General features: G+C 47.6%; 2 protein-coding genes across 2 annotated transcripts in view; one reads left to right on the forward strand and one right to left on the reverse strand.

Annotated features, from left to right (window-relative positions):
* Window positions 1-5,786, reverse strand: part of LOC137326694 (zinc finger protein 410-like) — a 41,165-nt gene extending 35,379 nt beyond the window's left edge. Inside the window, exon 1 of the mRNA XM_067992019.1 lies at window positions 5,738-5,786. The gene's annotated coding sequence lies outside the window, so the exon portion shown is untranslated. The remainder of the gene's footprint in view (window positions 1-5,737) is intronic.
* Window positions 5,787-7,397: 1,611 nt separating this feature from the next.
* Window positions 7,398-22,281, forward strand: part of LOC137326695 (exportin-1-like) — a 67,311-nt gene continuing 52,427 nt past the window's right edge. Inside the window, exon 1 of the mRNA XM_067992021.1 lies at window positions 7,398-7,872. The gene's annotated coding sequence lies outside the window, so the exon portion shown is untranslated. The remainder of the gene's footprint in view (window positions 7,873-22,281) is intronic.

Genomic DNA, 22,281 nt, shown 5'->3' on the forward strand with positions numbered 1-22,281 from the left:
TGTATAAATGTCAGTTCTTTCTTCATCCACAACCAACCCCTAGAGGGGGTAAAGCAGATTCCACTTATAAAGGGAGGTGCTATGGGGAAATAGATCAGCTGGGGCTCCTCAGCTTCAAAAAGAGATGCCTCACAGGAGACCTTATAGAGGTATATAGGATACTTAATGGGATACTTAATTAGCCAAGACAGCAAGACAAAAAAGAAAGGGAAAAAGGCTTGCATTTATATAGCGCCTTTCACAACCTCAGGATGTCCCAAATTGCTTTACAGCCGATAAAGTGCTTTTGAAGTGTGGTCATTGTTGCAATGTAGGAAACGCAATAGCCAATTTGCACACAGCAAGGTCCAACAAACAGCAATGTGATAATGACCAGATAATCTGTTTTTAGGTGTTGGTTGAGGGATAAATATTGGTCAGGACACCAGGGGAAAACTCCCCTGTTCTTCTGTGAAATAGTGCCATGGGATCTTTTACATCCACCTGAGAGGGCAGATGTGGCCTCAGTTTTACGTCTCACCCAAAGACAGTACCCCCGACAGTGCAGCACTCCCTCAGTACTGGCACTGGAGCGTCAGCCTAGATCGCTGGAGTGAGACTTGAACTCACAAGTTTCTGATTTTAGAGGCAAGAGTGCTACCCACTGAGCCATGCTTGACACAGGTTCAGGGTTGGGAAGGGGGCAAGTTTATTTTTTAGGACAGACTCCAGAAAGAATTTCTTCACACAGAGTTGGAATTTAATATTTTAATTTTGAATAATTATAATTTTGATTGCAATTGATAAATACAAAGCAGTATCACAATGGCATGGATTGATTCAGATTAAGCACAGGATATATTCACAAATAGGGGATGATTTTATCATGCGGCAGGAGGAGAGTGGGGGGGAGGATTTGCGGGTGCGAAACCTGGAATGGAAGTAGGCGGGTCGCGATCGCCAATCAATGTTCTTTTCTGGGTTTCGCGCCCGGCAAAGAGGAGCTACACATCCGAGGGGGGGGGAGAAAGAGAGGGAGACCTCATCGGCCATTGGGAGAGAGATGGGAGAGATGGGAGGGTGGGTGGGGGAGAGATGGGAGGGTGGGTGGGGGAGAGATGGGAGGGTGGGTGGGGGAGAGATGGGAGGGTGGGTGGGGGAGAGATGGGAGGGTGGGTGGGGGAGAGATGGGAGGGTGGGTGGGGGAGAGTGGGAGGGTGGGTGGGGGAGAGATGGGAGGGTGGGTGGGGGAGAGATGGGAGGGTGGGTGGGGGAGAGATGGGAGGGTGGGTGGGGGAGAGATGGGTGGGAGAGAGATGGGAGGGTGGGTGGGGGAGAGAGATGGGAGGGTGGGTGGAGAGAGATGGGTGGGAGAGAGATGGGTGGAGAGAGATGGGTGGGAGAGAGATGGGTGGGAGAGAGATGGGTTGGGGAGAGAGATGGGAGGTGGGGGAGAGAGATGGGAGGGTGGGGTGGGAGAGAGATGGGAGGGTGGGGTGGGGGAGAGATGGGAGGGTGGGGTGGGGGAGAGATGGGAGGGTGGGGGGGGGGGAGAGATGGGAGGGTGGGGGGGGGGAGAGATGGGAGGGTGGGGGGGGGGAGAGATGGGAGGGTGGGGGGGGGAGAGATGGGAGGGTGGGGGGGGAAGAGATGGGAGGGTGGGGGGGAAGAGATGGGAGGGTGGGGGGGGGGAAGAGATGGGAGGGTGGGGGGGGGAAGATGGGAGGGTGGGGGGGGGAAGAGATGGGAGGGTGGGGGGGGGGGAGAGATGGGAGGGTGGGGGGGGGGGAGAGATGGGAGGGTGGGGAGAGATGGGAGGGTGGGGGGTGGGGGAGAGATGGGAGGGTGGGGGGGGGAGAGATGGGAGGGTGGGGGGGGGAGAGATGGGAGGGTGGGGGGGGGAGAGATGGGAGGGTGGGGGGGGGAGAGATGGGAGGGTGGGGGGGGGGGAGAGATGGGAGGGTGGGGGGGGGGAGAGATGGGAGGGTGGGGGGGGGAGAGATGGGAGGGTGGGGGGGGGGAGAGATGGGAGGGTGGGGGGGGGGGGAGAGATGGGAGGGTGGAGGGGAGAGATGGGAGGGTGGGGGGGGGAGAGATGGGAGGGTGGGGGGGGGAGAGATGGGAGGGTTGGGGGGGGGAGAGATGGGAGGGTGGGGGGGGGAGAGATGGAGGGTGGGGGGGGAGAGATGGGAGGGTGGGGGGGGGAGAGATGGAGGGGTGGGGGGGGGAGAGATGGGAGGGTGGGGGGGGGAGAGATGGGAGGGTGGGGGGGGGGAGAGATGGTGAGGGTGGGGGAGGGGAGAGATGGGAGGGTGGGGGGGGGAGAGATGGGAGGGTGGGGGGGGGGGAGAGATGGGAGGGTGGGGGGGGAGGAGAGATGGAGGGTGGGGGGGGGTGAGAGATGGGAGGGTGGGGGGGGGGAGAGATGGGAGGGTGGGGGGGGGGGGAGAGATGGGAGGGTGGGGGGGGGGAGAGATGGGAGGGTGGGGGGGAGAGATGGGAGGGTGGGGGGGAGAGATGGGAGGGTGGGGGGGAGAGATGGAGGGTGGGGGGGGGGGAGAGATGGGAGGGTGGGGGGGGGAGAGATGGGAGGGTGGGGGGGGGGGAGAGAGGGGAGGGTGGGGGGGGGAGAGATGGAGGGTGGGGGGGGGAGGAGAGATGGGAGGGTGGGGGGGGGGGGGAGAGATGGGAGGGTGGGGGGGGGAGAGATGGGAGGGTGGGGGGGGGGGAGAGATGGGAGGGTGGGGGGGGGAGAGATGGGAGGGTGGGGGGGGGAGAGATGGGAGGGTGGGGGGGGGAGAGATGGGAGGGTGGGGGGGGGAGAGAGAGAGATGGGAGGGTGGGTGGGGGGGGGAGAGAGAGAGATGGGAGGGTGGGTGGGGGGGGGGAGAGAGAGAGATGGGAGGGTGGGTGGGGGGGGGAGAGAGAGAGATTGGAGGGTGGGGGGGGGGAGAGAGAGATGGGAGGGTGGGGGTGCTGGGGGAGAGAGAGAGATGGGAGGGTGGGGGGGGGGAGAGAGATGGGAGGGTGGGGGGGGGGAGAGAGAGAGATGGGAGGGTGGGTGGGGGAGAGAGAGAGATGGGAGGGTGGGGGGGGGGGAGAGAGAGAGATGGGAGGGTGGGGGGGGGGAGAGAGAGAGATGGGAGGGTGGAGGGGGGGGAGAGAGAGAGATGGGAAGGTGGGGGGGGGGAGAGAGAGAGATGGGAGGGTGGGGGGGGGGAGAGAGAGAGATGGGGGGGGAGAGAGAGAGATGGGAGGGTGGGGGGAGAGAGAGAGATGGGAGGGTGTGGGGGGGGAGAGAGAGATGGGAGGGTGGGGGGGGAGAGAGAGATGGGAGGGTGGGGGGGGGGGAGAGAGAGAGATGGGGGGGGAGAGAGAGAGATGGGAGGGTGGGGGGAGAGAGAGATGGGAGGGTGGGGGGAGAGAGAGATGGGAGGGTGGGGGGAGAGAGAGATGGGAGGGTGGGGGGGAGAGAGAGATGGGAGTGTGGGGGGGGGGAGAGAGAGAGATGGGAGGGTGGGGGGGGGAGAGAGAGAGATGGGAGGGTGGGGGGGGGAGAGAGAGAGATGGGAGGGTGGGGGGGGGAGAGAGAGAGATGGGAGGGTGGGGGGGGGAGAGAGAGAGATGGGAGGGTGGGGGGGGGAGAGAGAGAGATGGGAGGGTGGGGGGGGGGAGAGAGAGAGATGGGAGGGTGGGTGGGGGGAAGAGAGAGAGATGGGAGGGTGGGGGGGGGAGAGAGAGAGATGGGAGGGTGGGGGGGGGGGAGAGCGAGAGATGGGAGGGTGGTGGGGGAGAGAGAGAGATGGGAGGGTGGGGGGGGGAGAGAGAGAGAGATGGGAGGGTGGGGGGGGGGGAGAGAGAGAGATGGGAGGGTGGGGGGGGGAGAGAGAGATGGGAGGGGGGGAGAGAGAGAGATGGGAGGGGGGGGGAGAGAGAGATGGGAGGGGGGGGGAGAGAGAGATGGGAGGGGGGGAGAGAGAGATGGGAGGGTGGGGGAGAGAGACATGGGAGGGTGGGGGGGGGGAGAGAGACATGGGAGGGTGGGGGGGGGAGAGAGACATGGGAGGGTGGGGGGGGGAGAGAGAGATGGGAGGGTGTGGGGGGGGAGAGAGAGAGATGGGAGGGTGGGGGGGGGAGAGAGAGATGGGAGGGTGGGGGGGGGAGAGAGAGATGGGAGGGTGGGGGGGGGGGAGAGAGAGAGATGGGAGGGTGGGGACGGGAGAGAGAGATGGGAGGGTGGGGGGGGGAGAGAGAGAGATGGGAGGGTGGGGGGGGAGAGAGATGGGAGGGTGGGGGGGGAGAGAGATGGGAGGGTGGGGGGGGGAGAGAGATGGGAGGGTGGGGGGGGAGAGAGATGGGAGGGTGGGGGGGGGGAGAGAGAGAGATGGGAGGGGGGAGAGAGAGAGATGGGAGGGGGGGGGGAGAGAGAGATGGGAGGGGGGGGGGAGAGAGAGAGAGATGGGAGGGGGGAGAGAGAGATGGGAGGGTGGGGGGGGAGAGAGATGGGAGGGTGGGGGGGGGGAGAGAGATGGGAGGGTGGGGGGGGGAGAGAGATGGGAGGGTGGGGGGGGAGAGAGATGGGAGGGTGGGGGGGGGGAGAGAGATGGGAGGGTGGGGGGGGGAGAGAGATGGGAGGGTGGGGGGGGGGAGAGAGATGGGAGGGTGGGGTGGGGGGGGGGGAGAGAGATGGGAGGGTGGGGGGGGGAGAGAGATGGGAGGGTGGGGGGGGGAGAGAGAGATGGGAGGGTGGGGGGGGGGGAGAGAGATGGGAGGGTGGGGGGGGAGAGAGAGATGGGAGGGTGGGGGGGGGGAGAGAGAGATGGGAGGGTGGGGGGGGGGGAAGAGAGAGATGGGAGGGTGGGGGGGGGAGAGAGAGATGGGAGGGTGGGGGGGGAGAGAGAGATGGGAGGGTGGGGGGGGAGAGAGAGATGGGAGGGTGGGGGGGGAGAGAGAGATGGGAGGGTGGGGGGGGAGAGAGAGATGGGAGGGTGGGGGGGGGGAGAGAGAGAGATGGGAGGGTGGGGGGGGGGAGAGAGAGATGGGAGGGTGGGGGGGGGAGAGAGAGATGGGAGGGTGGGGGGGGGGGAGAGAGAGATGGGAGGGTGGGGGGGGGAAGAGAGAGATGGGAGGGTGGGGGGGGGGAAGAGAGAGATGGGAGGGTGGGGGGGAAGAGAGAGATGGGAGGGTGGGGGGGGAAGAGAGAGATGGGAGGGTGGGGGGGGAGAGAGAGATGGGAGGGTGGGGGGGGGGGAGAGAGAGATGGGAGGGTGGGGGGGGGGGGAGAGAGAGATGGGAGGGTGGGGGGGGGTAGAGAGAGATGGGAGGGTGGGGGGGGGAGAGAGAGATGGGAGGGTGGGGGGGGGAGGGTGGGGGTGGGGAGAGAGAGATGGGAGGGTGGGGGGGGGAAGAGAGAGATGGGAGGGTGGGGGGGGGAGAGAGAGATGGGAGGGTGGGGGGGGGAGAGAGAGATGGGAGGGTGGGGGGGGGAGAGAGAGATGGGAGGGTGGGGGGGGGGGGGGGAGAGAGATGGGAGGGTGGGGGGGAGAGAGAGACATCGGACATCGGGGTACAGGTGACATCGGTTTTAAGGTATGTTTATTTTTTACAATGGGAAATGTAATTTTATTTATTTAGTCTATTTTTGCCTGATCTGGCCCTCCCTGACTGGTTTCACCAGGCGTGAATCGGAAGCCGTGGGAAAGCCGCCCAGGTACGGTTAAAATCTTTTAAAATATTCAATATACAAAAAATAAACTACCTTAAGTACCTCAATGAGGTAAATTTGCCGGCGGGACTTCTGCTTCCTGATCCGTGTGCACCCAAATGTGTCTGGGTCGTATGTGTTTTTCAGCAGGTTGGAGCCGGAATTCCTTTTGTTTGCCCCCCCGCCTCGAACCCACCTGGACTTGGCAGTTAAAATCCTGCTCGTAGTTTCCCTGCAAATTTCCACAATATACAGAAGCTCTTAGATCACTAATTTCATGCCCACCAGATGGATGGTTTGGGTTGATGCATAAACAAAAGGTTGTTCTTGAATGTGCTGAGTTTAAAAAGAAAGTGGTACATTAACGTATCAAAACATATTTGAAAGAAAACAATGATGCACAAAAAAAGCATAAATAGAATGTTTGTTTAAGAAGTTTTGGAGTATTAAAATTTTAACCCGGCTCTGGATCATGTGACGAGGTGTGTGTCTGTCTCTCTCCCCCTTAGGGTTGCCAACTCTGGTTGGACATATTCCTGGAGGTTTCATCACATGACCCCCCCGCCTCCAGCGCTCCATCCAGCCAAACAGTCATCTCCAAAATATTTATAACTAATAAAAAGTGTTCAAAGATGATGGGAAAAAAAATACAACTTTTTTAATGCCTCTATGATTTGTCTCCAGGGTGTTGCTCGCATCAGTGTTCCGAAGATTAATCTTTAATTCCTGGAGACTGCAGGACAATCCTGGACGGTTGGCAACCTTGCCCCCTCCTCCTCCTCCTCCTCTGGGGCGTGCCTGGTGTGTGTCTGAGAACCACTAGGCAACCTCCACAAAAACGACCAACTGAAAAGCTCCTTTTCCATTGCAGCAGGTGAGAGAAGGCGAAAACTTCTGCAATTAATCGCAACCAACAGAAAAGTAAACAGACGCATGGGGAAGGAAATAGGTCGGGATGAGACGACTGTGAGCAACATTGCCACACGTCCGCCCTCCCCCACACTGCAAAAAGCGCTACATTATAATATTTTACGCGTTATGCATGACGTAAGTCCCATTCATCAGCAACGCTCGGGGGTTACGTTATAGATTAAAAAAAATTAAGCACGCGGGCCAGGGTAGAGATAATCAACAGTGGAAGAAACTACTACAGACTAGATCGACAGAGATAAAAACATATAATTAAAAAAAAACTCAATCCCTTCCAGTAATAATTACTCGAAAACATGGCCCGTATCTGTGGAATTTGGAATTCCGCTGCGTTTGATACAATGTATCCTCGAGCAGCGCGGTAAAAATGTAACAAAACCTGTGACTGAAAAATAACAAATTAACTCCCATCACATCAGAATCATTTGTGTCCACATTATGTGCAAATATATGAAGTGATTTTTTTTTCCCCCGATAGTTTTTTATTACGAAAAAAAAGCCAACCATCTATTTTCAGCAGGCGTTGGTTGTGAAGGGGGTGTGGATGTTTTTTTTAAAAAAAACAAGTCTTAACTCATAAAAAACAAACAAACTGTGACTGAGATCAGTCCTATTTTTTTAAAAAAGAAATTAAATCATTCAAGTGTTAACCAACGATAATAAAGTAGGTAAGATTTGTTTTTTTTTAAAAAGGATTTAAGTGGCGAAGGTTGGTGGTGGTGGTTCGTGTATTTCCGTCTTTTTCCGGATGGCTACATTAAGATGGAATCTCCCAGTAAGAACTGGTTGCAACCGGTTGTTAGATTTTTTTGTGAGGGAAAAGACGAGCAGCAGTGAAAAGCTTCCCACATTCACTCCAGGATATATATATGTTTTAAAAAAATTCTGCTGCATTTTAAAAGATTTCAGATCTACGGGGAGGTTGAAAGGAAAGAAAGAGGGGAAAAATAAACCATCCTGTTAAGTTTGCACAGGATTGCTTATCAAAAGATAATTTATTTTCAACTCCAGCTTTGTAGAAGAGGAGGAGGAGGAAAAAACAACACACGAAACACAAGAGAGGAAAAACAATATATATCATCATTTATTGAAACAACTGTTGCCAAGTGAGAGCTTCTTACTAAAGACCAAAGAGACTTTCTATTTTGCTTCAGAATTGAGGGGGGGGAGACAGCTTCTATTATTTTTTTAATTCTTCATCTGGGATAAATCGCAACTCAATTAAGGAGAATCTCGAGGAGGGATTTGTAATAATTTAGGTAAGTGGATCAATTCTCGCTTTGCTTTATAACAGGCATGGGTTTTTAAGGGGTATGGGCCTATATTTTGGCCTTCGACACGCTTAGGGGAGTGTCTTTCGTTTTCAGTATAGTTTTTTTGGACTGAGGGGGTAATCAGTTCAAAAACACGAGTCTTGTGTTTTTATATGGATTGTTTTATTATTCATTGAAAAATAATTTGACTTTATGTTTTGTATTTGTGTTCTGGTAATAACCACCTTGTTTCCTCCCCTTAAGAAAAAGACTTGTTTGAAATCCGTTTGTATGTAAAACGAGTCGTTTTTAGAAAAAAACCTATGCAATTATCAAAAAAATAAAGCTGCTTAATTTTAAAGGGGCGCAACTCGTTCTTGGAATGAATTATAAGAGTTTAAAATGCACTAATGTATCTATTGATACATTTTTGAAAATCTTGCAGTGCTGGCGTGAAGCTATACCGTGCATTAACCTTTTGAGGGGGTGGGCTTGCATGCTCCTTTAACAACGCTTTTTTTTCTTTGTTGAAGTTTTTTTAAAATAAGTTAATGTAACTTTCTTGCAATCTCATTCATTTAAACTTCGCACCTATTGGTGTTTTTGACGTGTGCCGTTGAAGTGGTTCAGAATAATAGTTTCCTATCCTGCATTTATGTTTGTGCAGTCTTTGCACAGTATAGTAGTTCTTTTATGCCTTTTCTTGGCAATCGTGGTGCTGTTTTTCTGTTTTTTTTAGAAAGAAAAACTTGTTTCTTGCTAAGGGATTGTGTCCTAAGTTTCCTTTTTTCTGCATTTTAAAAAATAAGTAAAATAAAGTATAATTCTGGGGGTGGAGATGAGTGATTTGTGATATTCTGAGACTCGATCGTATTTTTCCCATCGGGTGGGACTTGGATTGCGCCGTTTGGTGACGCTCCCTGAAGGTATTGTGAAATTGTTTTAAACCACGTTTTTGAACGTTGTAGACAAGACAACCAAACTTGGGGCAAGTTGAGTTCCCGCCTTCCGGGCCCTTGTCCATTGGGTCTTTTGACGGCGGTTGCCTGCGCTGCGACTCTGGCTGGCTCATCAGCTGTCGGTCTCGCTACTAGGTTAGATTGAAGCAGATCCCCCGCGTGTTCACCGCGGGTATATTGAAAACTTTCAAAAGTTGCGCTACTCAGTCCGTACACTTTCGTTTATGACTTCCTTCAGATGACTGTTCCTTTTATGGTGTGCAAACCCAACGGGCACATTTGCATAAATGTCATGTTTTGAATAGTTTTGGGATTTCAAAAAGGGAACTCGAGGATTACTAACAGGCTTGGTATTTCATCAAACTTTAGTGATTGATTTCTTAACTGCAAGATATAATTATAAATCTGGTTTATAATTAGATCTATAACCCGCCCTTCTCTGGAAGACCATGGAGTGCTTCTTGTTGGTTTATGACCTTATGGCACCTTACTCAAGTGGTCATTCTTGGATAGTGTTTAATGGAGGAAGGAAGGCGATCCTTACATATTCCAGCACAGGAATCACTGGTGGATTTGACATCTGCTAACTCGGGGCAATGTCCAATCTAAAACTTTCCTGATCTGAATGGTTTAGCAAAAATGAGTGAAAGATGCTTCTTCATAATGCAACTATCACGTCTATTGGGTCCTCCTAAGCACTCCCATGTTCAATAAATTAATTTTGAAGTGCAATTACTGTCATGCAGGCAAAGGTGGCAACCATTTTGCATACTGCAAGGTCTCACAACAAAGTGAGAAGAATGAATGGGCAGGTTTTTTTTTGGTGGTAGGGAGGAATTCTGGCTAGGCTACTGGACCAACTTCTTTCTCTTTGAATAGATGGGATCTTTTAACGTCCACTGACACCAAAACATTAGGCACACGGGGCTTCATCAGTTTAACACCTTGTCTGAATGATGGCATGTCCAACAAAGCAGCCCTCCCTCTATTAAATGTCAACCTATATTATGTGCTCATGTCTTAGAGTGGGGCTGGAACCCATGATGTTCTGACTCTGCTTTTACTCAGAGCCAGCAGAAAACCACCCTGTGCACACCCCATACTACAAATGGACCCATTGTCTATTCCTGAAGTTGGTTATTCTTTGCACTAAAAAAAAATTGAATAATCCAATTATTTGAATAAATAATGAAAAATGGGAATTTAATGCTTAAGATTTGAATTAAGCAACTTTGAAGTAAAGGGCTATGTCTTTTTTTAAAAGCAGTGTAGAAGTTATCCTATCGGGCTGATGGTGGGACTGTCTTGCATAGGGTTTTCCCTATACAGCAGAATGCAGACTTGGTAATACATTTCCACATTGTTTTGCATGTGAACAGAGTTTCTCTTATTCAGCCAGTTTGGTTGAAAATTTAGCCAAGTAATAAGGTAGCTGCAGCATAGCAATAACATTGCAGCTGGAGCACGTGTGCCAACACATCAGTGTTGTATTGCAATGTTGTTTAGAAGATTGGTACCAATGAGCTATAGAAAAATTGTACTTAAGCCAACATGCTTCAATTTTCTGATGTATTACCTTAAGTTGTCCCACAAACTACCTGCACCAGTAACAGATCTGCAAAAACCATTGCTTCACCCCACTGTTCTCCACCTCAAATTGCTTCCTCCAGACACAATCCAAATTTCAAAGGACAAAATCTGTAATTGTATTGCTGAGTGTTTTGCACAATTCAAGTGGATGCAAATTTCAGATACCCATTATTATGTTTTACTGAAATTCTGTTGAAAACTTTTTTTCATTCTTTCATGGGATGTGGGTGTTGCTGGCAAGGCCAGCATTTATTGCCCTAGAGAAGGTGGTAGTGAGCCGCCGCCTTGAACCGCTGCAGTCCACGTGGTGAAGGTTCTCCCACAGTGCTGTTAGGTAGGGAGTTCCAGGATTTTGACCCAGCAACGATGAAGGAACGACGATTATATAAAGAGGGATGAGGTCCTGCAAGCAGAATATAAGGAGTTAGGAAATAAGCTTAAAAAGCAGGACCTCAAGGGTAGTAATTTCAGGATTACTCCCAGTGCCATGTGCTGGTGAGTATAGGAATAGGAGAATAGACCAGATGAATGTGTGGCTGGAGGGTTGGTGCAGGAGGGAGGGATTTAGATTCCGGAGGAATTGGGATTGATTCTGGGGAAGGTGGGATCTGTACAAGCCGGACGGGTTGCACCTCAACAGATCCGGGACTAATATCCTCGCAAGGGGGTTTGCTACTGCTGTTGGGGAGGGTTTAAACTAGAGTGGCAGGGGGATGGGAACCTGAGCGGGGAGTCAGAGAGTAAAGTTGAAAGCAGCAAGAGAGGGGAGGACCCAGGGGAAATTTACAGTACAAATAGTTGTCCAAGAACAAGTGAAAGGGAAAAACATAGAGCAGCAGAAAGAGAGTGTACTTTAGGCACTACAGATAAAGTGAAAACTAGAAGGTGTAAAGCGATTAACCCAGCATCAAAGCTGAAGGACAGACTAGGGTGTGTGGCTCAACTAAGAATTCTATATACAAACACAGAGTATAAGGAATAAATTAGATGAACTACAGGCACAAATTCATATTGGAGGGTATGACATGATAGCTATTACTGAGACATGGCTGCAGGATGGTCAGGATTGGCAACTAAATATACCAGGTTATAAGGTCAACAGGAGAGATAGGGAAAATGGAAGAGGGAGAGGAGTAGCCTTAATGATTTAGAGATGAAATCACTTCAATGATAAAGGAGGATATAACAAGAGATAAGCAGCCAACAGAGACCTTATGGGTTGAACTGAGAAATAGGAAAGTATCTAAGACTACAGTGGGAGTTGTGTATAAGACCCCTGGCAGCAGCTCTGAAGTGCTAGATTGTATAAATGCAGAGATTAGACAAGCGTGTAACAAAGGCATAGTGGTCTTAATGGGGGACTTTAACCTTCACATAGATTGGGAAAAGCAGATTAGCAACTGTCAGAAAGGTAGTGAATTTCTTGAGTGTGTCCGGGATCGTTTTCTACAGCAGTATGTCCTAGAGGCAACAAGGCGGCAAGCCATACTAGATTTAGTAATGAGTAATGAACCAGATTTAGTTAACAGCTTAACTGTGTGTGAACATCTATCCAATAGCGATCATAACATGATCGAGTTCAAGGTAGGTTTTGAAAGGGGAAAAAGTGCGTCAGCTGCTAAGATTCTAGACTTGGGTAAGGCCGACTTCAATGGGATGAAACAGAGACTGTCCACAGTAAACTGGGCAAATCTGTTAATGGGTAAAACGACTGATGATCAGTGCGAAATGTTTAAAGAAACATTTAACGAGATACAGAACTGATTTATACCCCTGAGGGGCAAGAACTCTACTTGCCAACAAAAACAACCATGGACAACTAAAGAGATAAGGGGCAGTATAAGACATAAGGAAAGGGCATACAGAGAGGCAAAAAATGGCACAGATCGTGGCGAATGGGAACGATAAAGATCAACAAAGGGTCACAAAACAGATAGTAAGAGCTATGAAAAGAGAGTATGAAAAGAAACTTGCAAGGGATATCAAAACCAATACGAAGAACTTTTATAGTTATATTAGGAAAAAGAGGGTGGTCAGGAGCAGTGTTGGCCCCTTAAAAACTGAAAGTGGGGATATTGTCATTGACAGTGGGGAAACGGCGGACATGTTGAATAATTACTTTGCGTCAGTATTTACAGTAGCAAAAGAGGATAGCATGCCGGAAATCCCAAGAAAACTAATATTGAATCAGGGACAGGGACTCAATAAAATTAACATAAGTAAAACAGCAGTAATGGAGCAAATAATAGTACTAAAGAGTGACAAATCCCCAGGAACAGATGGTTTCCATCCCAGGGTTTTAAAAGAAGTAGGTGAGCACTTTGCAGATGCCCTAACTATAATCTTTCAAAGTTCTCTAGATTCAGGAACCGTCCCTCTAGATTGGAAAATTGCACACGTCACTCCGCTTTTTAAGAAAGGAGAGAGAGGGAAACCAGGGAATTATAGACCAGTTAGCCTAACATCTGTTGTGGGGAAAATGCTGGAGTCTATAATTAAGGACAGGGTGACTGAACACCTTGAAAATGTTCAGTTAATCAGAGAGAGCCAGCATAGATTTATGAAAGGTAGGTCGTGCCTGACAAACCTGATTGAATTTTTTGAAGAGGTGAGTAAAGTAGTGGACAGGGGAATGTCAATGGATGTTGTTTATATGGGCTTCCAGAAGGGATTTGATAAATTCCCACATAAGAGACTGTTAGCTAAGATAGAAGCTCATGGAATCGAGGGAAAAGTACAGACTTGGTTAGGAAGTTGGCTGAGCGAAAAGCAACAGAGAGTAGGGATAATGGGTAGGTACTCACATTGGCAGGATGTGACTAGTGGAGTCCTGCAGGGATCTGTCTTGGGGCCTCAATTATTCACAATATTTATTAACGACTTAGATGAATTGTAAACAATTTTACAACACCAAGTTATAGTCCAGCAATTTTATTTTAAATTCACAAGCTTTCGGAGGCTTCCCCCTTCGTCAGGTGAACGATGTGAAATGAGATCCTCGAAATGAAATCGCATTTATAATTCACAGAACAATGCTTGGTGAGTACAGACAGTTTTTTCAACTGCCCGTTGCCAAGGCAATCAGTGTGCAGACAGACAGGTGTTACCTGCCAGGTCTCACAGAATATACAAATCACCAAAAAAAAACAAACAAAAAAAAACAGAGATAGAGAGGTAGAAACATAGAAAAGACAGCAACTGACCCGTTATATTAAAAACAGATAACATTTGTTCGCTGGTGGGGTAACGTGTAGCGTGACATGAACCCAAGATCCCGGTTGAGGCCGTCCTCATGGGTGCGGAATTTGGCTATCAATTTCTGCTCGACGATTTTGCGTTGTCGTGTGTCTCGAAGGCCGCCTTGGAGAACGCTTACCCGAAGGTCGGTGGATGAATGTCCATGACTGCTGAAGTGTTCCCCGACTGGGAGGGAACCCTCCTGTTTGGCGATTGTTGCGCGGTGTCCGTTCATCCGTTGTCGCAGCGTCTGCATGGTCTCGCCAATGTACCATGCTCTGGGGCATCCTTTCCTGCAACGTATGAGGTAGACAACGTTGGCCGAGTCACAGGAGTATGAACCATGCACCTGGTGGGTGGTGTCCTCTCGTGTGATGGTGGTATCTGTGTCGATGATCTGGCATGTCTTGCAGAGGTTACCGTGGCAGGGTTGTGTGGTGTCGTGGACGCTGTTCTCTTGAAAGCTAGGTAATTTGCTGCGAACGATGGTCTGTTTGAGGTTGGGTGGCTGTTTAAAGGCGAGTAGTGGAGGTGTGGGGATGGCCATAGCGAGGTGTTTGTCCTCATTGATGACATGTTGAAGGCTGCGGAGAACATGGCGTAGTTTCTCCGCTCCGGGGAAGTACTGGATGACAAAGGGTACTCTGTTGGTTGCGTCCCGTGTTAGTCTCCTGAGGAGGTCTATGCGATTTTTTGCTGTGGCCCGTCGGAACTGTCGATCGATGAGTCGAGCGTCATATCCCGTTCTTACTAGGGCGTCTTTCAGCGTCTGTAGGTGTCCATCGCGTTCCTCCTCGTCTGAGCAGACCCTGTGTATTCGCAGGGCCTGTCTATAGGGGATGGCCTCTTTGACGTGGTCAAAGCCTCCGAAAGCTTGTGAATTTAAAATAAAATTGCTGGACTATAACTTGGTGTTGTAAAATTGTTTACAATTGTCAACCCCAGTCCATCACCGGCATCTCCACATCATGACTTAGATGAAAGCATAGAAAGTCTCATATCTAAGTTTGCTGATGACACAAAGATTGGTGGCATTGTAAGCAGTGTAGATGAAAACATAAAATTACAAAGGGATATTGATAGATTAGGTGAATGGGCAAAACTGTGGCAAATGGAATTCAATGTAGACAAATGTGAGGTCATTCACTTTGGACCAAAAAAGGATAGAACAGGGTACTTTCTAAATGGTTAAAAAGTTTAAAAACTGGATGTCCAAAGGGACTTAGGGGTTGATAGATATTGAAGTGTCATGAACAGGTGCAGAAAATAATCAAGAAGGCTAATGGAATGCTGGCCTTTATATCTAGAGTACAAGGGGGCAGAAGTTATGCTGCAGCTATACAAAACCCTGGTTAGACCGCACCTGGAGTACTGTGAGCAGTTCTGGGCACCGCACCTTTGGAAGGACATATTGGCCTTGGAGGGAGTGCAGCGTAGGTTTACTAGAATGATACCCAGACTTCAAGGATTAAGTTACGAGGAGAGATTACTCAAATTGGGGTTGTATTCCCTGGAGTTTCGAAGGTTAAGGGGTGATCTGATCAAAGTTTATAAGATATTAAGGGGAACGGATAGGGTGGATAGGGAGAAACTATTTCCGCTGGTTGGGGATTCTAGGAGTAGGGGGCACAGTCTAAAAATTAGAGCCAGACCTTTCAGGAGTGAGATTAGAAACCACTTCTACACACAAAGGGTGGTAGAAGTTTGGCACTCTCTTCCACAAATGGCAATTGATACTAGCTCAATTGCTAATTTTAAATCTGAGATAGATAGCTTTTTGCCAACCAAAGATATTAAGGGATATGGATATATGGAGTTAGATCACACATTAGCCATGATCTTATCAAATGGTGGAGCAGGCTCGAGGGGCTGAATGGCCTACTCCTGTTCCTCTGCCCCTATTTCCAAGTTGGGATGGTGTGTGACTTGGAGGGGAACATGCAGGTGGTGTTGCTCCTATGAGCCTGCTGCCCTTGTCCTTCTAGGTGGTAGAGGTCGCGGGTTTTGGAGGTGCTGTCGAAGAAGCCTTGGCGAGTTGCTGCGGTGCATCCTGTGGATGGTACACACTGCAGCCATGGTGCGCTGGTGGTGAAGGGAGTGAAAATACTGCATTTTGTTTTGCCGGGAGCTCAAGCAGGGCACAGCATCTGAGTAAATTACCAGTGCAAACTTGTCGTTATTCAGAGGGACAGTCTGAGCTGCATTGTAGCAAAGAAACCTGAAAAATTAGTAGTTAGTGAAGAATCAAGATAATTTCCATGGTATTTCTAATCCCTCAAACAATAGAATTGGGATTGCAGAATTGTACCAGAAAATGAACCCATTAAAATCACTTTGACCTTTTGTGTCCAGTCAGCAATGTAAGTGCAAATTTGCCACTGTTGGAAGCAGTGTTTTAAGCTCCATTTGCTATTAGAGGAGAATGGAAATGCTGAAATATTGCAGAGTTCTCTGTTCCTGCATGATAAAAATACTGTAGTTGTTTAATACATTTATTCTATTGCAAAAGGACCAAAAGATAAGGTGCTCTGTTGGAGATGCTGTCATTCGGATGAGACGTTAAACAGAGATCCCGTCTGCCCTCGGGTACAGGTAAAAGATCCCATGTCACTATTCTAAGAAGAGTAGGGTCGTTCTCCCTGATGTCCTGGCCAATATTTATGGCCAAATGGATTATCTGGTCATTCTCAATGCTGTATGTGGGACCTTGCTGTGCACAAATTGGCTGCTGAGTTTCAAATATTACATCAGTGACTACACTTCAAAAAGTGCTTTATTGGCTGTAAACGCCTTGGGAGGTCATGAAAGGTGTGATACAAATGCAAGTTATTTCTTTTTTCCTCTGACTTAAGGCAGTGAAGATTGGGATTGAATTGAGTGGAATGGCAAGGTGAATGAGTGAGTAGGTGGGAACAAGGCGATTGAAGGCAGAGACGAGGCAGCAATAGAGCAAGTCAACAGTAGCAGAGGTGCTGTAATTGATGGAGGGCCAGAGGAGAGGGAATTTGAGTGAATCAGTAGTGGGGGTGGGGGGTGGGGGGGGAAGAAGAAAGGAGAGAGGAAAGAGTTTTTGTTCCAGGGTCAGACGATGAAGGTAATGAGATTGGAGGATAGAAGGGGAATGTGGATGCTAAAGGAGATGAGGGAGTGGTGAGAAATGGTCAGATTGTGATTTATGACCTCAGGAATGGGAAGACCATAAGAGATGGTTGGGGAGGGAGAGAGGTGTTGGGAGTTTATATGGAGTGAATTTTATTGAGGAGAGGTGGCTAGGGCATTTTAGGTGTAGGTTGAAATCACCTGAGGATGAGGCATCATTTGGTGCAGAGGGTAAAGGAGGGGATCTTTGAGGAAGTCAATAGAGGGCTTCAGAGGGTGACACACATGAGGATTTTAATTGAGTGGAAAAGGATGAGTTGCTCACAAGTGATGTGAAGAGCCCACGGTGGGACTCAGCGGTTTAAGAGCTACAGTGCCACCTCAGTGGCTTGGGCAGGGAAATGATGATGGAATCTGTAGCCAGGTGGGTCAGCTTCAGTGAGGGCGTCATTACCTATAAGGCAGGTTTCTGTCAACGCCAGGGGATCAGTAGATTCATCTGCAATGAGATCATTAATGGTAAGGGCCTTCCCAAGGGATCAAAATTCTTGGGAGTGATTATCAAATTGAGTGGTTGGTCTGTGGGAGTGGGGCACTGGAAGAAGAAAGTAGGGATGGGGTTTGAAAAGTTTACCCCGAAGGAGTGAGCTGTGCTTGATTGCTGGGAGCAGAAGGTGAGAACATTGGGGTTGATGAGCTGGTGCTGGGTGTGGTGGAGAATGCCTAGAGAGGCTGTGTGCTTGACACTTCTGCCGTCATTATTGTAACTATTGATGTTACAGGCAACGCCTCTATTTTAAAAGTTTCATCCTTGTTTTCAAATCCCTCGCCCCTCCCTATTTCTGTTACCTCCTCCAGTCCTGTAACCCTCAGATCTTTGTGCTCTTCCAATTCTGGCCTCTTGCGTGTCCTAGATTTTCATCGCTCCACCATTGGCGGCCATGCCTTCGGCTGCCTAGGCCCTAAGTTCTGGAATTCTCTGCCTCTCTCTACCTCTCTCCTTTTTAAGACGTTCCTTAGATTCAAGCCCTGTCCTAATATCTCCTTATGTGGCTCGATGTCAAATTTTGTTTGATAACGCTCCTATGAAGCGCCTTAGGACGTTTTACTATGTTAAAGGCGCTATATAAATGCAAGTCTTTGTCGTTGATGTAGAGCGAGAACTGATCAGGAGGTGGTGCTGCACCTAAGCCTTTCTTCAAGAAAGAGAGGGGTTCAGAGCTGCAGAGACATCATGAAAACAGTGAATCATATTCAGTTCTTTTCATGTGATATTGACTCAGAAACTACATATAACCAACATGAAGAAATTTGGTAATGAACCAGAATTTGAGAACAAATCAGCTGAAATTAAACTACAATCTAGCAATCGCTTGAGACTCACTTAGAAAGTCACAATGATGGATCAGGATGAGCACTAAGGATGCCGTGTAGTATTGACTGAAATGGTTTTAAAAAGTGTTTCATTTAATGGGAGCACATTACCATTTTCAGATTTAGTTTAATGGGCTTAAATGCCTCTGGCATTCTATAACTTCAGTTGGATTTCCATATGGTGTCGGTGTCAGCCTTTAAATTAAAGGGGATGTTAGTTGGATAAATGCTAAATGCTGTGCAATATGTAAGAAATTAGCCCAAAATTCCAGTGTAGAGTCTGTGTGTACATTAAAGTATCAGGATGAATCTTTTCCCCTTTCCCAACGAGTACATATCGGAATTGGTTTCTACCACCCTCCTTGAGTTTAAGGTTCTTGCATGGGCTTGTCCACGTATCCCAGTCCAAATTATCATTGATAGTTAACCAAGCCAAAACAATCACACTAGGTCTGCAGTACAACACTGACTGAAGTGTAACTCAGCTACTATTGATAAAGTTATCAAAGATGAAGTGGGACACTCGTGCATTAACTATGTTACTCTATGAATTAACATCTGTGATCAAATTAAAACTGTCAAAGTTAAGTGTTGAGAATTACATAAAAGTAATTGAATATATACCATTAAATGACAGAGCCTAAATCACTATAGGCACAACAGTAACTTAAGTGTATCACAGTATTGCAGGATCAGCTGAATTTTGCTTAGTAATGGTTATGTTCAATGTCCAAGATTGCAGTACAGATTTACCAAGGTTAAGTTCACAGTCTGTATTCAATGTATCACTGGGTATCCAGGCCGTCCTTCAGACATGACCATAAGATATACAACCTCATCTTTTGTAGTCACTTGGCTGTTGTGACGTGGGGCTTTTATGCCCTCAACTGGCATGCTCAGGCTTTGCTTCTGGGTGTGCCCATGGTGAGTTGTTTTCCATGGTCCTTGTCTTTCTTTGGTCATCTCATCCTAGCTTAACTGTCCTTACATTTACATTATTTCTCTACGTTATATGCACGTTCCTCTCTGGCTCAGAGGAAAGTCAGTATAACAATGCAGAGACATAATGGTATTAGTTAACATTTACTGCACATTTTTTCTAGTTTATTTCTGTTCGATTAAACTCTTAACTTTCCAGATTCCACACTCAACACTTCCCCTGTTTTTGAAGACTTGCTTCCAAGTTGCTCTCCAGCTTTCTCTAACCTTCTGAAATCATCGTCAGAAACTATCATTTTAGATTTTAATTAGCTTGAAGAACAACAGGACTCCAATTATTTGTTGTACTTCTTCTTCTTTTGAGTACTTAAATTGTGATATGAAAGATCGGCATCTGATATCAATAGTTTTTCAAGATTCTGCCTGGCTTATCTGTTTGACTCATTAATCAATCTGACTGGTTTAGTTCATTTTGGTAGCAAGGACTTTAGGAAGATATGTACTAGAAGGTATGAATCCTTTCACCGCTAAAGGATTTCGAAGCATGCAAAGATCGACCTGTTGTTTTCCCAGAGCACCTGTAGTGTATCCAATATTCATAGTTTTTCTACAACGAGGTTCAATGTTATTGATAGCAAATTTGAGAAGAATCTTGAACAATGGCAATAGTGAATCAATGAAAAGATGGTCGGAAGAAATTGACAAAAGACCTAATAGCAATTCTATATTGGTGTGTTGAGTGAACAATAGATGTTTACTTTACTAACTTTTCTACCAACCCCCTGAGAAAAAGATGCTTTGCTAGATTGAGCTGTGTGGTACAGAACAATTCAGAGATATAAACAATCGTGATCTCAACGCAAAATGAATTGCTAAGATCATTCTTGGATAGATGTTCATAGTGTCACTTTATTACTGCTTTTTGGAGCATCCTACATCTGGGAAGGATTAAGTTGTTGCTGGGAGTTCACGTGGCCATGGCATCTACTGGACTGAAAAACAAAACAGTGGCAGCTGGCTCGTAGTTGTAAGGAGAAATTAAGGTGCGAAGACCTAAGGATGCAGCTCCTGAAACATGGTTATTTAGTACAGGCCAATAATCACAAAGCTTTGTGATACTTTTAGTCCCTTAAGCAATGCAACCAGGTTAAGTTGAAGGTAATCAGTACACCTTTTTAGATGTAAAATTTGCCCTCAAGTTCCGCATGTGTTTTTCTGGTGGGGGGGCGGGGTTGGTTTATTGCCACTGTGGAGAAAAGGCCTGGGCCTTTCTTAGCATTGTGTATGAGGATATTTGCGATTTCTGATGCTGTCTGAAGCCAGATGCAATTAACAAGAATGCTGCGTATTAGATTGATACCCTTGTGAGCAGTACTGTGAAAATTAACATTTGGCAGTGGAGTGACCTGTTTTTAACTAGAAAATATCACTCCTATACGGTACACTATGCATAGTTATACAACACAAAAAGAAACTGGTTTGCGAGCCATTGAATTTAAATGACATGAGTGCCCCGATGAGTGTGTAAAATGCATGCCTGGTATAGTACTGAGCAGCATAGATCACAAAGGCACTAATTTTGATTATATGCTGTGTTAGCTGACTTGAGCCTTGGGTTGGGGGATAGTTGGGGAACTATAATTGGTCTTGGGACACTTGGCCTACCCAGCTGAAATTTGCATTTCTGCTCACAAATGGGCAAGAAAGTGACTTGGGCAAGGTACAGGAGGATAACTCATCATCTGTGGAACTGTAACCCAGCATGGAATATCTTCCTTCAATAAAGGAGGAGAAAAGAATATATCAACGACTACTCATCGCCGTTTACATTCAGTGCCTCGCAAATCAGTCACCAATTTCCAGAATCCTTGTGGACCCCAAAAAAGTACGTTATGAAAGAAACAAAGAACTTGCAAAGGATGTCCCAAAGCACTTCACAGCCAATATAGCCATATTTTGTAATGTGGGAAAGCGTCTCAACCAATTTGTGCACCACAAGGTTCCACAAGCTGCAGTGAGACTAGGCTGTTTTTGCTGGTGTTGGTTGAGGGACAAATCTTGGCCAGGACACCTGTGTACTGCCATGAGATCTTTTATACCCAACTTGTGAGGGAGTCCAAAACTATGGGCCATAAATATAAGATAGTCACTAATAGATCCAATAAAGATTTCAGGAGAAACTTCTTTATCCAGAGATTGGTTGGTTGGAATGTGGAACTTGCTACCACAAGGAGGAGTTGAGCGAATAGCATAGATGCCTTTTAAGGGGAAGCCAGATAAGTACACGAGGGAGAAAGGAATAGAAGGATAAACTGTTAGGGTTAGATGAAGTAGGGTGGGAGGAGGCTCATGTAAAGCATAGACCAGTTGGGCTGAATGGCCTGTTTCTGTGCTGTAAATTCTGTGTAACAGAGGCCCTATCTGCCCTCTGTTAGTCTCATTTGAAAGATTGGCATCTCTATACAGTGCAGCACTACCCTTAGTATTAAATGGGTGTGTCAGCCTAGATTATATGCTCCAGCATGTGGAGTGGGCCTTGAAGCTATTACTTTCTGACTGGAAGATGAGAATACTACTACCTCCTGAGACACTTTTACAATGTGAGATTTGACATTGTCTTGTTTATAAGGGCAATTTCAGTGAAGAATTTAATTTTGTCCTTTTGTGTAATGGAATTCTTTGGGAAAAAAATTGAAGTTGCTTGATATAAATTTTAAAAAATTTGACATGGTATAATGTAGACTTTTAGCAAAGGAAGTGACACGTGGAATTAGGGGGAACGAGGACATGCTGATAGTTTTCTTTCCTCCAACCATCACCCTAAGGGTAAAAATAAGTTTGTCAGAATGGGAGTGTATGTTGTTTCATCATGCCTATATTGGAGCTCCTCTTTACTGTATACATAAATGGTCTGGATTTGGGAATTGAGGTTTACTCATTATTTCAAATTGGGAGGGTATGGCAAATTGAGTTTAAGATTGTGGGAAAAAATCTAGGCGGGCATAGGGGAGCAAGATGGGCAGATAGGTGGCAGATGCAGTTCAATTTAGAAAAGTGTGAAGCAAGATTAAAGAAAGGAAATCCATCTTAATGGAGTAGAGAAGCAGAAGTACTTTGCCATATAGGTACACAGATCATTAAAAGTAGCAGCATCAGTAGGTAAGGGCATTTAAAGGCAAATGGAAGCCTGAGTTTTATGTCTCGAGGGATAGACTAC

The sequence above is a fragment of the Heptranchias perlo genome, chromosome 10 (assembly GCF_035084215.1).
Source record: "Heptranchias perlo isolate sHepPer1 chromosome 10, sHepPer1.hap1, whole genome shotgun sequence".
NCBI classification, from domain to species: domain Eukaryota; kingdom Metazoa; phylum Chordata; class Chondrichthyes; order Hexanchiformes; family Hexanchidae; genus Heptranchias; species Heptranchias perlo.